General features: G+C 36.7%; 1 protein-coding gene and 1 pseudogene across 17 annotated transcripts in view; both read right to left on the reverse strand.

The window, feature by feature from the left end:
• Positions 1–15,178, reverse strand: part of MCTP1 (multiple C2 and transmembrane domain containing 1) — a 453,050-nt gene that overhangs the window by 112,240 nt on the left and 325,632 nt on the right. The gene's annotated exons all lie outside the window — the stretch shown is intronic.
• On the reverse strand, positions 5,352–5,470 carry LOC112480832 (annotated as a pseudogene).

A 15,178-nucleotide genomic window follows, 5' to 3' on the forward strand; every position in this document is an offset into this window, starting at 1 on the left:
AGTGCATGACACTGGGCAGAATCCAGCGCACCTTTGAGAAGCTCTGTTGTGGCAACATTACTATTTTCATTTACGCCGTTGCCTTTCAGACATGTTTGACCACACTTCTGTCCAGAAGTGTTGATCACGTTTCTCGCTCTAATAAAGACATCAACTCAGTGGCAACTCTGGATTCAGTGTTTAGTAGTGTAACAAAGAGGAAGTGATATGTTCCCTCTTTTCCAGTTCTAGCTTGCTCTTGAGGAGGCAGGGAGAGATATATGGCTTCTAAATATCAACTAGAAAAGAGCACCTCATTGTAAATTATAGCAAAAGTAAATGGATTGGGGCTGATGTCAAAGAGAGGGCAATATACTCCCTAAAAAACATGTACCAAATCATCATGAAAATCTCTAGATTGTCTCTATAGCTTTGTTTCCCTCTCCTTTATTCCTAGTCTATGCAAAAATAAAGAATAACTGGCATATAGACAGAGGCAGAACCTAAAAGGGAACACTGTGAAAAGGTAAAAATCGTAAGACCTGAAAAACATGTTCTAAGACTTCTATAAAACAAGTAGATCCTTTTTTCTGTTGAGAAACTTTATGCATGAGAGCCTTAAATCAGCTGAGATATTTCACTGTTCAGGGAGAATAGGTTATGTATAAATACATTTTCCAAGTGTGTGTATAAGGATATAACATGAGAAGTGTATGTATAAATTTATATTTATGTCATATCTATATCTATCTATACTTTATCCTACAAGAAGTATGTACTCATAAATGTTAAGTGATTATTTATAGGCCCCTCTCCTTCAATTGTAGAATGGAAATATCAATTCAATTATAATGTAAAAGTTCATTAAATGCTGTTAATGATAGTTTATCTCACTTCTAAGGAAATAATTTTACACAGGATTAATATAGTACTGTTAATGTAGTTAAGGAATTTTATTATTTCTTAATAGAAATTGAAAATGAAGTCTGCTTTAAATAATTTTAATTAAAATTATTACCATGGAGGAGTAATTATATCTAAGCATTTCTATGCCCCAAGGGACCATTTAACTTTTTCATCTTTATAATTTTTAATTATTTTTATTCCCATACAGCAGATAGGAAAGTTGAGTTTAGGGTGAAGGAAGTACTTTGTAACACATCTGTTAACCACTACTTTAAATCTTTACTTCATCTTATTTCCAGAAATAAGGTAGTAAAATTTGACAGGGATTTAAACAATTTTTGTAGCCTCTCTGGCAGATCATATAAAAAGACCCTAAATATTGTTTTTAAAGCTTGTTAAATGTAAAAGAATATCTTTATATTATGTGATTTAAAGGCATCATTTTATTAATGTTTTAAGAACTCCCCCCACATCATTTAAAGATCTATTTAAAAGACTGTGTTAAAGATAAACGGTGTCAAAGATAAGGAATGATCTTGATAACTGGTACTGAAAACCTGTAGCACAGAAAACCTATACCTTGCTGAAAACCTCTTATCTTCTCACATGTTCAAGACTCACCCACTGCCTTGGCACAGATGAAATGTTACTGGCCTACTATACAGAAGTAGTTAAAATTTGCGACATTATAACCTTTCAATTCCACCATCTTTTTGACAATTGCAAGGGTTTTAGTCCCCTGATGTACTGGGTACTTAAAAAAATAATGTTTTTTTTTGGTTGTTGCTTTTGTTGTTTCTTTTGCTATACTTCAACCACGATTCTAGGTAAGTTCTAGTTGTATGAGTCTGGCTTGATCTGCTTCACAAGAAAGTTAGTGTGGGAAGGGAGCATGTCCCATCAAAAATTAATCAGTTTATTACTTATATGTGTTAGTTCCTAGTCTCATAATCTTTGGTTCAAATATATAATGATCACTGCCTTTATTAGGACTGATGGCCCATCCGCCATCAATCTATAGATGATATCTCGTTTCTTCATTCAGCACCCTGAATTTCCTTATAGAAACCCTCTACCACTCTCAGTTGATGGTTTCTGATGGAACTGATCCCACTTCTGGCTGCAGAGGGATGGACATTTGACCCAGCCCTGGTCAATGAGAATAGCACCTGTTCCTGGTCACAGTTACTCGTTCGAAGATGGACCAATCAGAACAAGTGAGATTCAACTCTGGGTCTTTGGGCCTATTAAAAGAGAATATTTTTTTCCTGACCAAAAGCTATATGAATACAAGCCTACAGGTGCTGATTGCCACTTAGCAGAATCCTGCCTAAGATCAATGCTAACACAGCAAAAACTAAGCCAAGAAATGACCATGCTCCCTCAAAAACTGAGTTCTGATTGAGTCATTTGAACCCCTAGATCCATACATGCCTGAAAGTATCATTTGGCCTTCCACACATACACATAAAAAAGAAGGTAAACAAGACAATTCAAACATTTCAATATAATTTGTGTATTTTTGAAAAATTTAGAATTCATCCACTTCTGGCCTCTACCAGACTCAATAAGAATCTCTGGCAGTGGAGCCCTAGAATCTATTTTTAATTATTCCCTCAGTGTTTCTTATGATTAGTTAATGTAGGGAACTATTATGGGCATTCATCAAAGATTCTCACTCCTTTTCCAACACCATCAGCAGGCTAAATGAAATTCACATTATATCCCAGAGACTTCCCAGAGAACAGACCATAAAGTACACTGAAAGCCACAGTTATTCTCTTCCTGGTAGCTGTAATGTCACCACCCCTTTTCTCTTCCAGTCTAGAAAGAGAAGAAACTACAATTATGTGGGAGAGACTTTAATGATGGGAGGTCACCTTTCTTCTTTTCAATAGCCTCTTGGTAAATTAAAAGAGTCTCTAACCCCTCTGTGTTCTGGGGCTTACTTTCCTGGTACTTGTTTGATTAGGACTGGTAAGAAAAGTAAGAAGAGCAGATAAAATAGGATTTGGGAGGAAACGATCAAATTCAATTTTTCTCATTTTCTTAGAAAATTTAGGTAAGCCATATAGAAGAGACTGAGTTTGTCTGTTCTTAGAATGCAGAACAAGAGATTATTTTGGGGATACAGTCACCTGAGGTATAAGTGGAGTGAGACCTCAATTGACTGGCTGGGTTTCTTTCCCCCCATTTTACAGCAATAGAGATTACTCCAAATTTAACCTCCTGTGTTTCTGATTGGCTCCAGTAACAGTCTTCACATAGAACAGTTGTTCAGAAAGGTTGAGATAAACAAAATCTTCAGAGAACATTTCCTACCTTCGGATCTGCTAAGGGTGGTTTACAAATCCTGTAGATTTGTTCATCTATATCAACTCTAATTGTAGGCAATAGGCTCAGAGTGAACGGCTCATTAAAAACAGGTGAAGCTTAACCTCCAAAATCATCAACTTATTTATTTATTCATTCATTTATTTTATATTAGACACTTTGGGCTAGTTTCCTCATAATAATCTGCAAGTCAACCTTCTCAGGCCAGAATTTTTTCTAAGGAGCAGGTAGATGCTAGGCACAGCTTTCTGCTGCCGAAAACTACCTTTTAGAGAACTGGCCACAAATGATATGCTTTCAGATGATTTGTTCTAGGACTTTTCAAAATGGACAGGAACTCACTAAAAACAAGCTGCGTCAGGTCCTCTGGATCTCCAAAAATTAATGATTTTATAGAAACTGTCCCTTTGTGTCACCTTGAGGTGGGTTTTATGAGCAAGCTGTCTTGATGGGTAGGAATTTCTACTGAGATGAAATAGGATGTGTTCTACCCTCCTTCACACTAGCCCACTTTCATTTATACCTTAATGACATCTCTTGACTGAGAAGAAAAAAAGCATTTCCTAAGGTACTGATTTTATGACTTTATTGTCACAAAATTGGTGTGAGCTTAAAAACAGACTACTTTTTAATTAGTATTAAAAATGGCATTAAGATTAATCATCTTAAAACTCAAAAACTTTTGGAAGATGCTAACACTTAACTTACTTATAACTAGCCCTCTGAACATTATTTTATCACTTAAGGGTAGCAAGTTTAGATGATGGATTCAGAGGAAGTTCTAAGGTTAGCTTTTCTGTGAGTGCTCACATGGGACCTTCCTTATGCCCATGGCAGTGGGAATTTCATAACGCTAACATTTTGCAGGCTAAAATAATCAGTCATGCTCTTTGGCATAGAATTTTGAGGTTTGTGAGAAAAATCTTGTCCCATTCTCAGCCCATGTCCATGTGGAGGCGAGGTGGCATTTTACAGACGTATGTTTTGGTTCGGCTTCTCAACTTTTAAAAGAGTTGTCAACTATATTCCCATCTCAGCTGAGGCTTAAAGCATGGTCTGTCCCTAATTGGCAATGGAATATTTGCTCTCCAAGTACTTGTCAAAAGAGGATAACACTGAATGCTTGCTGCCCAGTGCCTATCAAAAATCAGTCATGAGAAATCGTATTTATGGAAGGTTGCCTGAAGGACATACATTCCCTTTTAGATATTCTCGATTTTATTTTGGATTTGGCCAAACCATTTGAGAGTAACATACTGAAAACCCATGGCTATGCCATCTCACAATAATAGTAATAATCTTTTAAATAATCATGCAAAGTAGGGGTTAATATCCCTGTTTTACAGGTGAGGAAACAGTCCTACCACCATCAAATTACTTGCTAAAGACCACCCAGCAAGTGAATAGCAGAGTCACAATTCAAACCAAAGGTTATCTGGCTCCAAATGTCATGCCCTATATACAGAGCTAGGAGTGCTTTTACTGAATTACATTTTTGTGTTGCAGCAGCCTCCACTGAGGAAAATTAGAAGAAGGAATTCTAGGAAATACAGCATTGTTTTAACTGGAGATTTGGTTCACATTATATAGTGTCAGCTTTATGGAGGTTCTTGAATAAGAATTTTTGAGGTCTTATTCAAGTGCAAGAGTACTTTTGAATACCAGAAATAGCTGGACTTTCACTGAACAACTCATAGGTTTAATGTAAAAATATTAAAAAGATTGTGAAGCATGTAATTGATAGTGTTTGTCTTCATTTACTTTCCAAGAGACCCAGATCCCAAGGATCCTCTGTCTAGTATTGGAGCTGTGCATTTTATGTGGCACCTTCCCCACTAGCATCTTATTTATCCTCCCAGTCTCTGGCCATCAGTATGATTCCTTTACTTATACTTTAACTTGTTATACTGCATGTATTTTTTGTAATGTACTTCCATTATTTTTCTGGAATGAGACAGGATATAATAAAACTCAAATAAAAAGTCTGCATTTATGAGGCGTTTAGTTTCACGAGCTAAGTGGCATCATGTGATATTTATTTATTTATTTTTTAGGCGAGGCAACCCTTGGTTGACCTCACAGATTGCAAGTGCTCTGTCAGCTTACAATCCCTTATTTTTTATTATTTTTTACGTCTATAGCACCTGGTCTTCCTAGGTGGTCTCCCATCCAAGTACTAACCAAGCCTGACCCTGCTTAGCTTCCAAGATCAGACGGCATTGGGCTTGTTCAGGGTGGCATGGCCGTAGTAACATTTTCTTTTTAAATCCTTATGGTAACTGAATTAGGTTATATTATTAGCTCTATTTTACAGATGAGGAAAATGAAGCTCAGGGAGGTTAACTTAAATGCCCAAGTTCACACAGCAAAACCAGATTTCTGGCTGACTTCAGAATCTGAACTCCCAACCACTACTCATGTGCCTATTCAGCTCCATATCTTGGTAAGTTAATAAGAAGAGATAGGCACGATAGAATGGAAATAAAGTAGACATGGTGGGAAGAAAAAAAAAAGATGATAAGAAGATACCCTAACGAAAAGAAAATGAGTAAAAATAGATTAAAGAAAAGTAAGGTAAAGGAATAAAAGGTAATAGAAAAAAGAACACAGGACAGGAATGGAATGTGTGCACAATTCTGCCTCAGAAGTGTGTAATTGTCTAAACTCTCAGGATGACTTTTTTCTTGATGTTGTAGCCTTGAATATTATCAACATTCAAACACCAACTCTTCACTATCAACTTCTGTACTGCTTCTTGTCTGAACCACTCTTTTGCACAAGTATATGCTACTTTCTATCACTATTTATCCTGTTTTGTGTTTCTGCTCTCAACCCAAGTAGATTCTACCACTTCATGGAAAACGATTCTCATAGCTTTTGATCTAGTAGAGGCAGCATTCATGAGGTTTCATTATGTTAATTTCTAGGAATGAAATTTCCCTCCAAATAAATTCTTCTCTGTTACCATCCACAGAAATAAACAAAAAGATGATTTAAGCATACGAACTAAACTAAAACCAAACTCCTTTGTTTTTCTGGCCCTAGGCCAAGAAAATATCACTTTTTAGTGTCCTTCAAAAGCCAGGGACATGAAAAGTCCACATAAAAAAAAAGTCACTCTCGTGAAGTACAGCTATTGACATGAGCTATTACACATGAGAATAAATTATTCCTGGAATTTAAACTTATAGTTAACTCTCCCCCAAACTTGAAAAGTAGCCTTTGCTTATTAGAAAACAGCTTTCCTTCTTTTACTTTTAAGATTTTTCAAATAACGGTTTCTTTTGACATGAAATTTTAAAGGATCTTCTATGGATTAAGAATGCTATGGGTTTTAAAAGTCCACATTAGAACCAGCTAGGTGTCTAAATTTACCAGCTAGAAATATCTTTAAGATTTAATAGCTGTCACACTGATAGTCTTTGAGAGAATTAGGCTATGTAATCGCTGATTTCTGTAGGTCTTATTGGGATTTGACATTCCAAGTGAGAATTTGAGATTTTTCTAGATCGAATCCAGTTTTTGATTAAGTTGGTTGCTCGTGGAATACATACAGGTTTGAGGGTGAACATCCCTTGTGTTTGCACATGGAATCACTACCTCGTGGTCACACTCTTGGCTTCTTTTCTTCTCTATATGGGAGAAATTTCTACACACAGACAAAATGGCTCATTTCTTAAGTTACATTTCTTAAGACTCTTCCTAAACTGAGAGGAACTGTAGAATGGTGAAGCAAGCAGGTTTAGCCCCAAATCCACCACCCATGAAGTGGGCCACTCTGGGTAAACTATGGCACAACCAATCATGCAATATTGCTTTGAAGATAATGTATGTGAACATGCTTTGTTAATGGTAAAACATTAACAAATTAAAGATAATTAGATCCAGATCTAGGTCCATATCTAGATAGAATTAAAAGAAAGTCTCTGGATTTTCATTCTGCTGCTGCCAATTAGCGAACATTTATTGAGTGCTGTTAGATTACACAGGAACACATGGTGCCACAGACTTCTTTAAAGTGCAGACTACTGAAGTGCAGGGTCACGTTAAGAACTCAGCACCAATATTAGTAAAACAGGACTGCCAGTAGACTAAAGACTGAGAATTATGTTCTAAATAGGAATGCCAAAGAAAATTCTAGACTACTATGTAAGTTAATACAGCTCAGAATTGATGACATTAAGTCAAGGATATCCCTGAACAGTGTAGAATGTGCCTATCTATTATGTTCCAGTTCATTCAATTTTCATCACTAGGTGTCCACAAAAGGCTACAGACTAATGCTCTATACTTCCAACTTGTAACAAAGTATAAAGAATTCATTTTGTCTCTTGTAACAAAGAATTTTCACAAGACCCTTGCTTAGTTTTTAAATTCCTAAATTTAATATCAGAAATAATCTTTGAATGCCATTTAAGAATCCACTGAAAATTTTCTTCTCATAGCTAACAGAGAGCTGACATTTTAGCCAACGAGCCTGGTGTTCTATCTTGTCTACTGGATCCATTTTTAGGAGTCAAAAAGTGCTTAAATAAGAACCCTTTGTGTAATGTGATTAACCTAAGCTTTAATATGCTTTCTTTTTAATGCTCTTTACAAATTAAACGCAAGATATTTAAGAGTGTAAATGTCCACAAGGATTTCATGGGATAAACATACATTTTCTGGTGATGAATATATAGGTATTTACTTCTTTCAAATAACAGATGAGAATTTATTAATACCAATAATATTCAGGCTAGAGAGCAGGGAAAAGGGAAAGTTCTAAGGAAAAAATACTTCCATGGAAAATTTTACTGATCAAATAGCAACCTAGGACAGTTTCTTTAATGAACCTGCTGATATTTGATTAGGTATTAAAAGATTTCTAAAAACTAGGGCAATCCCAAGGGTTCTGAGGTTTCTGTGATATTCTTAATTAATTCCACTTTGAGTTCATTATTCACAACTGCTGTGAGATAATAAAAGGTCTGCAATCTCTTTACACAAATGTTTGGGAGTTATTTTATAGTGTAGTTTCTCCTTGCATAAACTATTTATTCTAAACTAGAATAGAAGATACCGCTTATTACCTCACCAAAGGAGTGAGAAAAGTTATCTGGCTCTACCCCTACTTTCTTTCGTGTAGGAAAAGAAAGTTTGCAAGTTATCACCAACACCTTCACCAAGACAACAGAGCCCTTTCCTCCTCAGTTTCTGCAGCTTCATTTCTACCTAGGGTTTTTTTTTTTTTGCTGGGGAAATATGCCAGTGATTTCTTTGATCGACAACTTAAACATTTAGATCTCCCTCTCTAAATTGCTTTTTAAAAGTGTACTTGGCTTGAGTCTTAGTTTCCAACTATCCTTTGACTTCTCCCCTCAATCATTTTTGACACAGATTCTCTTCTCTTGCCTTAGACCATCTGCACACGCGCACGCATGCACACACCCCCTACCCCCTTCAGAATGACTTCATGACAAGTCATCTGATTCTGAACACTACCTTAAATTTCAGCTGCCCTGTTGGCTCCTGTACTTACAAAGTCTGAATTTTTCGTGGGCCCTTGTAGTGCAATTTTTGACACATCATTAAGTTCCCTTTTTATTGGGAGCCTAAGGGCATATTTAGGCTCACTGTGAAGAGCTGGCCTAAATAACGGTTAAAACGTTAAAACACGTGTCATGAGCTGCAAGGGGCTTGTTTGCCAGCAGGGCAAACAGTTTACTACAGCTCAAGCAATCCCTTACAACAGGGTCGGTAGAGATAATGAGATAACCACACAACACAAGTGAGTTGTTCATCTTTGTTGTCAAGCATCTAAGAACACAGTTATCTCAGTAGGATGGTGCACCCCAGAGAGTTATAAATATCTTTCAGAAGGTAAAGAAAAACAGTCCAAGAAAACACACCCAAAAAATAAAAGCAAAAAAGAGTTCTGAAGAATTTTTTAAAGCAAAATTTCAGCTGTATTAAAACTTATTGAATCAGGCCAGTAAGTTCTGAGTGCCTTTTTTTACAATGTTTTATTTTAATTGTATGCAGATTTATTCTAATGTTATGATGCTAATCAACCTGTGTAGCTATAATAAAGGCAATGTCAACACTTCATCAACTAATCACACTGCTTCTTTCATCCCAGACATTGTATCCTCCCTACACAACACCAAAGTACTATAAAAATTATTTATACAAATAAACTATTATCTAAAGACTGAAAAGGCATAATAAATTATGTGTAATATGGCCCAATTATGTGGTAATTTCTTTGTTTTAATTATTTGCATAGTTTTAATGAAGAGGTTGCTAGAAGGTAGAACCATTTTTACATCTAATGGAAAAAAACAAATTTGTTTTTAAGAATGAAAACAAAGATAATTAGCTCTTAAATTAGAGGCATACTAATATATGCATGTTCCTAAATTATTACCAGTATTATTACTTTGTTTGTGCTATCAAAACTTTTCTTTGGAGCTCTGATGTTGGCTATTCAAGTTATTTTTCCCATTTCTGTTAAATGTATTAATATCTTGTTGTTCATCAAGTGCCAAAATAAAGGTTAAAAAAGTTCCCTAGTTTATCTACAGAAGAAAAATTGGGGTGGGTGATGACAACTATGATCTTTCAAGATGCAATTTACAAATGCATAATAACTTAAGAAAGTGAGAAAAAAAATAGATTTATCAAGAAAAGAGAGAACTATCCTAAATTCAACACAGCAAATCAGCAAATTTCTTCAGGGAAAGACATCAAATTTGAAAGGCATCAATACTTTTCTGCTGTCACCAAACTGTTATTTATGCTCATGTGCCAGCTGGATTTGTGTATGTGCGTGCATAATCTCTTTCTCACCACTGATGTCATCATTAAAGCTGTGCAAGAATGTGATTTTCGCTTTGCACGATCTTCAGGGGAGACTTGGACATTATGGTGAAAGTTTGTGACAAGTTTGTAAAGTAAGAAATGTGAGCTTTAAGGTGGCGACATTTCACCACTGCAAAATAGAAAAAGCATCCTTAACTGTTTTTTTTTGCCTGTCCAGCCCACATTGAAGAAACCACATAGAGCAACTGCAGAGCAATAGTTAACTACTTTCTTTTAGTGGAGAGAAGAAAGACGTTTAGTATTACCCACTCAACACTCCCCAGAACTAGTTGCCCTTTCTGAATTTTTAAGAATATTCCAGAATTCAAGATTTTTTGTTTTTTTTTGTTTTTTGTTTTTACAATGCACAGAAAGATACTGACCACCAGACAACTGTTTCTCAAAGCTGAAACTAATACTGCTTTTTATTGCTGTAAGTCTTATTTATGAGGTTTAGGAAGACTTCGAGATACTATGACTCTTAGAAACTTTTGTTTATGAAATTTCAAAGCTATGATGAATTAATTTTCAGACTAGGTGGCAATAATCAGGAACAAAGAGACATCATTTGGCAATCCAAAAGCAGTTGATTTTAGAGTTGGAGATCATGGATTGTAGAGGTGACAACCGTACAGTGTGGAAGGTGGAGCCTATGAAAGGGGTCTCTCCTCTATCATTAACATGGCTTCACTCAATATTCATTTTTTTACTGACCTGACAGTTCCTTAATCCAGGGAACATGTTCTTCTCTTTCAGTGATTTTCAGCTTTTCCAGACACAATCTAACTGAAATAACATATGTCCCCCGAAAAACTTTGATAGGAGACCTAGTAACCGGATTACATGACGATGTGAGGTTGTTGCTCATTATCTTTTAGTTGGCAGTTACACATGCATAGCTTTGAGGGATTGGGTGCTGGGAAAGGGATTTTGAGGGAAGGTGAACTGATTACCTTGTGTCTCCTTTGGGAGTGGCTCAGTGAGTAGACCTCTTTCTTACATTTTCTTAGTCTCGCAGAACCCTACAAGGTAGTTACGAGTTTCCCCATTCTAACAAAGGAGTTAACTGAAGATTAACTTGTCCAAGGTGAAAAGTGTAACAGAAACTAGTGGGGTACAACAGTCTGGGTGTGAAACCTGGCTCTGCCCTACTAACTGTCGGTGCCTGACCCATCCATCATATGTACCCACTAAAGAAGTTGCTTCAGCCTGTGCTGTGATCCTCAGGACTTTTCATAATTTGCATCCAGGTTGTCTTACTTCAAAAGCTCTTGTCCTTTCTTCAACATACTTCTTCAAACTGGATTATGGAAAGAGATGAATGAAAGAGCAAACCCATTCTATGTCTGCATTTACCATTGAGAGATGCCAATGGTATACAAAGTGCTAACCAGTCCTCAAGGGCTTACTACCCAGCTGGGGAGAAAAAACACACGCATAGGAGCGTTTCAATACATAAAACATGGTATTGTGTTGTTAGGTGGCAGAATGAACAGTAAAGACAGAAAGCACTTTAGGAGTTAAGAGGTTTTCATTACTACATTTCTTCACCTTCTTTCTAGTCTCCTGTGCTTTTCTGGTTACCATGGAGGCTGGAATCAACTCAGATTCTTTATAAAGACACTCAGGGTTGATACTTAATGCTGGAAGGTTTACACTATGAAATTCCCTTTCCCTAGTGATTTTATGATTCCACAGCCTTTGTCTTTGGAATAAATTTGAAAGACCCTCCTGATTGCTCATGGTTTTGTTCCAAGCGGCAACCTTAGTTTCTCGTATAAACTGGAGCTGATAAAATTTGTAATTTCCTATTTATAACATTTTGCTTCTCTTAGACAAAAGGACAAGATAAGCAAGGTAATTATTGGATTCTGCTCTGCAGTTTAAAAATCACAGGCTTAAAAATTATGGGGCCATTTGCATCCCAGGAAGCAAAGAGGTTTTGACTGAGAATATACTCTGCTGTATACAGGACGATCAGTAATGCCAATCTTAAGAGCTTCTCCCCTAAACACAAAATCTTACTAAAAATCTGACTTTTACTCTTTCCAGTAAGATTCTACGGTTTTGACAGAAGTAAAAATGAGTCACATTGTCCCTGGAGGAGCAGCAGAGCATGGTGCTTCAGAACAAAGCTGGGAGCTAGTTTGTTTGGGTATGAGAACCACTACTTAGCAGCTCTGGGTCCCTGAGCAAATTATTTCATTTCTGTCCCCAGTCTCTTCATCTGTATGTAAAGTAAGGATAATGGGAGTAACTACCATAAGAGATTGCTATGAGGGTTAAATGAGTTACTACTTATAAACTTATAAAGTCCTTAGAACAAAGCCTGGCACAGTAAGCACAATTTACGTGCAGGTTAAGTGATTTGAGAGAGTTGAGCTTGCTTGTACATTTCTGGAGCTAGTTTTAAGCTTCTCTTCAGTTAGAGGGATAAAAAAGTAAATATCTGAAATGTGAAGCCCTGGGATCTGAGGGTGGTGATTGAGGCACTGGTTAATTGATTAGTCGTCTCTTACTGTAGAATGAGTCTTGATAAGAGCCCCCAAATCAGATTACTCCTCATGCTCAAGTAAGGGTAAAGAATTAATCTGTATATTTAACATTATGCTTGCAAGGAGTAAGACAGATATCCCGAGGCACAGCTCTTGGATATTTAAACATTCCTTTACATACCACTATTTGATTTAAGGCAGTGATTTGTTAACTGGGTCAACTATAACACATATCCCTTCCTTTTTTTGGAAATACACCTGTTTCTGGGATTTGATTTGGCTCTTAATTCAAACAAACCTCCAAGTGCTCTGAAACAAAATCAACCTAAAATTATACACTTATCTAGAGTTACATTTAGGCCATATGGTTTAAGTTGTCCAAATGTCACAGAAGCAACAGCAGCAGCCATCATCATACTTTACACTTATCCAGCATCTTTCCTGCCAGAATATTACATGTTATAAAAGTTTCATTAAGACAGAGGTGTTAACCTTAATTCTAAAAGGACAGTCACTTAACTGCTGTGTTTTGGTTTAGCTCTGTTTTAAAGTGAATTGCTACATAAGAGTTTCTCAAAGTTCGTTTTAGTTTCGTGTTGGTATTCCTATAACTGATAATATCTAAACTGTGAACTCCTATGATATGGAAAAGAGATGGGAGGCATATAGGACCAACACCTTTTTCTTGGGTCTGAGAAGATTCAACTATTGGACTCACAGTATTAGAGTCAGAACACTAACTGGGATGTCATTTCTAGAAACTCCTATAAAATGCATTGGAAAAATCTGGGCAGTGAGGACGTCAAAGTGTATCACCTTAAGTCTTTACCCATCAGAACTTGAAATTCTTTATCAGATGACCAGACCTTCTCCCTAGCATTCAGCACAGGCCGGATATATAGGATGTGCTCCATAAATAAATCTCGAGTGGACAAATAAATGCATTAGATGCATAATTAACCTGTTTGTAACAACCAAAGAATTTTACAGTTTATATTTGGAGTAGATGTGATGAATTTAGGTAGTCAATAAGATGATGTCGGACAAGGAAGATGATGATTGGGGTGCGGGCAGACGTGGACAGGTTGGACTGAAGGGAACCTAAGAGCTGTTAATGTTAAATTCTCTTAAGTGTTATAGTGTGACTCAAGGCAAAAGTCCATCATTTTTCCTAGGATTAGCTCAATGGTATTGTCTCTGGAATTATCTAGGCTGGAATGCTGCAAGGATATATGCTTGCCTGCTCATTAACCAACTTAACCAATCAACCAACTGATCAGCCAAGCCATATGCTGAGTGCTAAAACACAGAAATGAATACTTTTCTCAGATGCCATCCCTGTAGTCAGTAAGCTCACAGTAAAAGGCAAGAGCTCAAAATTCAATCTTCTGAAACATGTCACAGATTTTACCCAGTACAGGTACTTGACCATCAACCCCAAGTCGTAGTCACTGCCTGAATATCCAGAAATTTTTAGAATCAACTGTAACCATGCCTTCGGGTAAATATCCCACTACTCCCAGATTCTGCTTTACCTGCTACCCCAGAATAGGACATTAAGGAGATGATGGACAATGAGAAGAGAATGCAAACAATAATAAGAAGAAAGCAGGACAAAATTGAGAGGATATTAAGCCAATATGTAGTATTATTTTCCCTGTAGTCAAGTTTTCACCTGGAATAGCAAAAAAAAATCTCCGGGGTCTACACGGCAGTTTGCTGAGGTTAGGCAGTGATAAGGCTAAGCAAGAAAGGAAACTTTTTTTAATTGGTAGTAATTTTTTAAAAAATATAAAGAAAATATTCCAGAATAGAATGGCTAAGTCATATTCATTTAAAAATAAGAGACTTCAAAAATAAATGTCTTGCCCAACATGGTCCCTCTCAGACTGGGCCAGCACAGGCCTCTTTAGAATGGATGGATGTTCACTCTGCACTACTGATGGGGCATCTGGAAAGCACTGAGATGCAAACCCAAATAGAGTTTGAAGCCCGGCTCTGGCACTAACTATGATCTTAGACAAATTTGTTTTTCAGAGTTCTGCTTTCCTCTTCCATGAAATGCTAAAATAACAGCACCTTCCTTAGAAGATGATTATAAAGATCACATGATGACATTTGCACTCTGCCAGGCATTTAATATACGCTCAATATTTACTCTCCCTAATTGAAACCAATTCACACATATAATTCTAGGACTTTCTATGCCCTCAATAATTCTGTCCTCTGGTAATAATTAGAGATCTAGAGTAATGACCTCAGGCTAAGCACTAGAAATGACTGCATCTAACCACCACAGGGGATACAAAGCCAAGCCCTTTGAACAAAATTCGAATCCCTGTAAATGACTCCCATATGCTAAAACTGGGTTGGGTTCAAAGTGACACCCATCTTAAACTCAAATCATGTAGCTAGGAAAAATCCCCCTTTCCTCAACTCTCAGGGGGATTCTTGGAGCCATCGAAGTAAGTCTGATAGTGGAAGAAACAATAAGGAGAGAATGCAAACAGTATTAAGAAAGCAGGACAAAATTGAGAGAAGCTTAGGATAGAGAGAAACAGATGACAAACAGCATCCTTTTCCTTCCTTTCTCATTCTCTAGTTGCAACATTAGGGACCTG

This window comes from Pteropus alecto, unplaced genomic scaffold, assembly GCF_000325575.1.
Source record: "Pteropus alecto unplaced genomic scaffold, ASM32557v1 scaffold20, whole genome shotgun sequence".
Taxonomy (NCBI): Eukaryota; Metazoa; Chordata; class Mammalia; order Chiroptera; family Pteropodidae; genus Pteropus; species Pteropus alecto.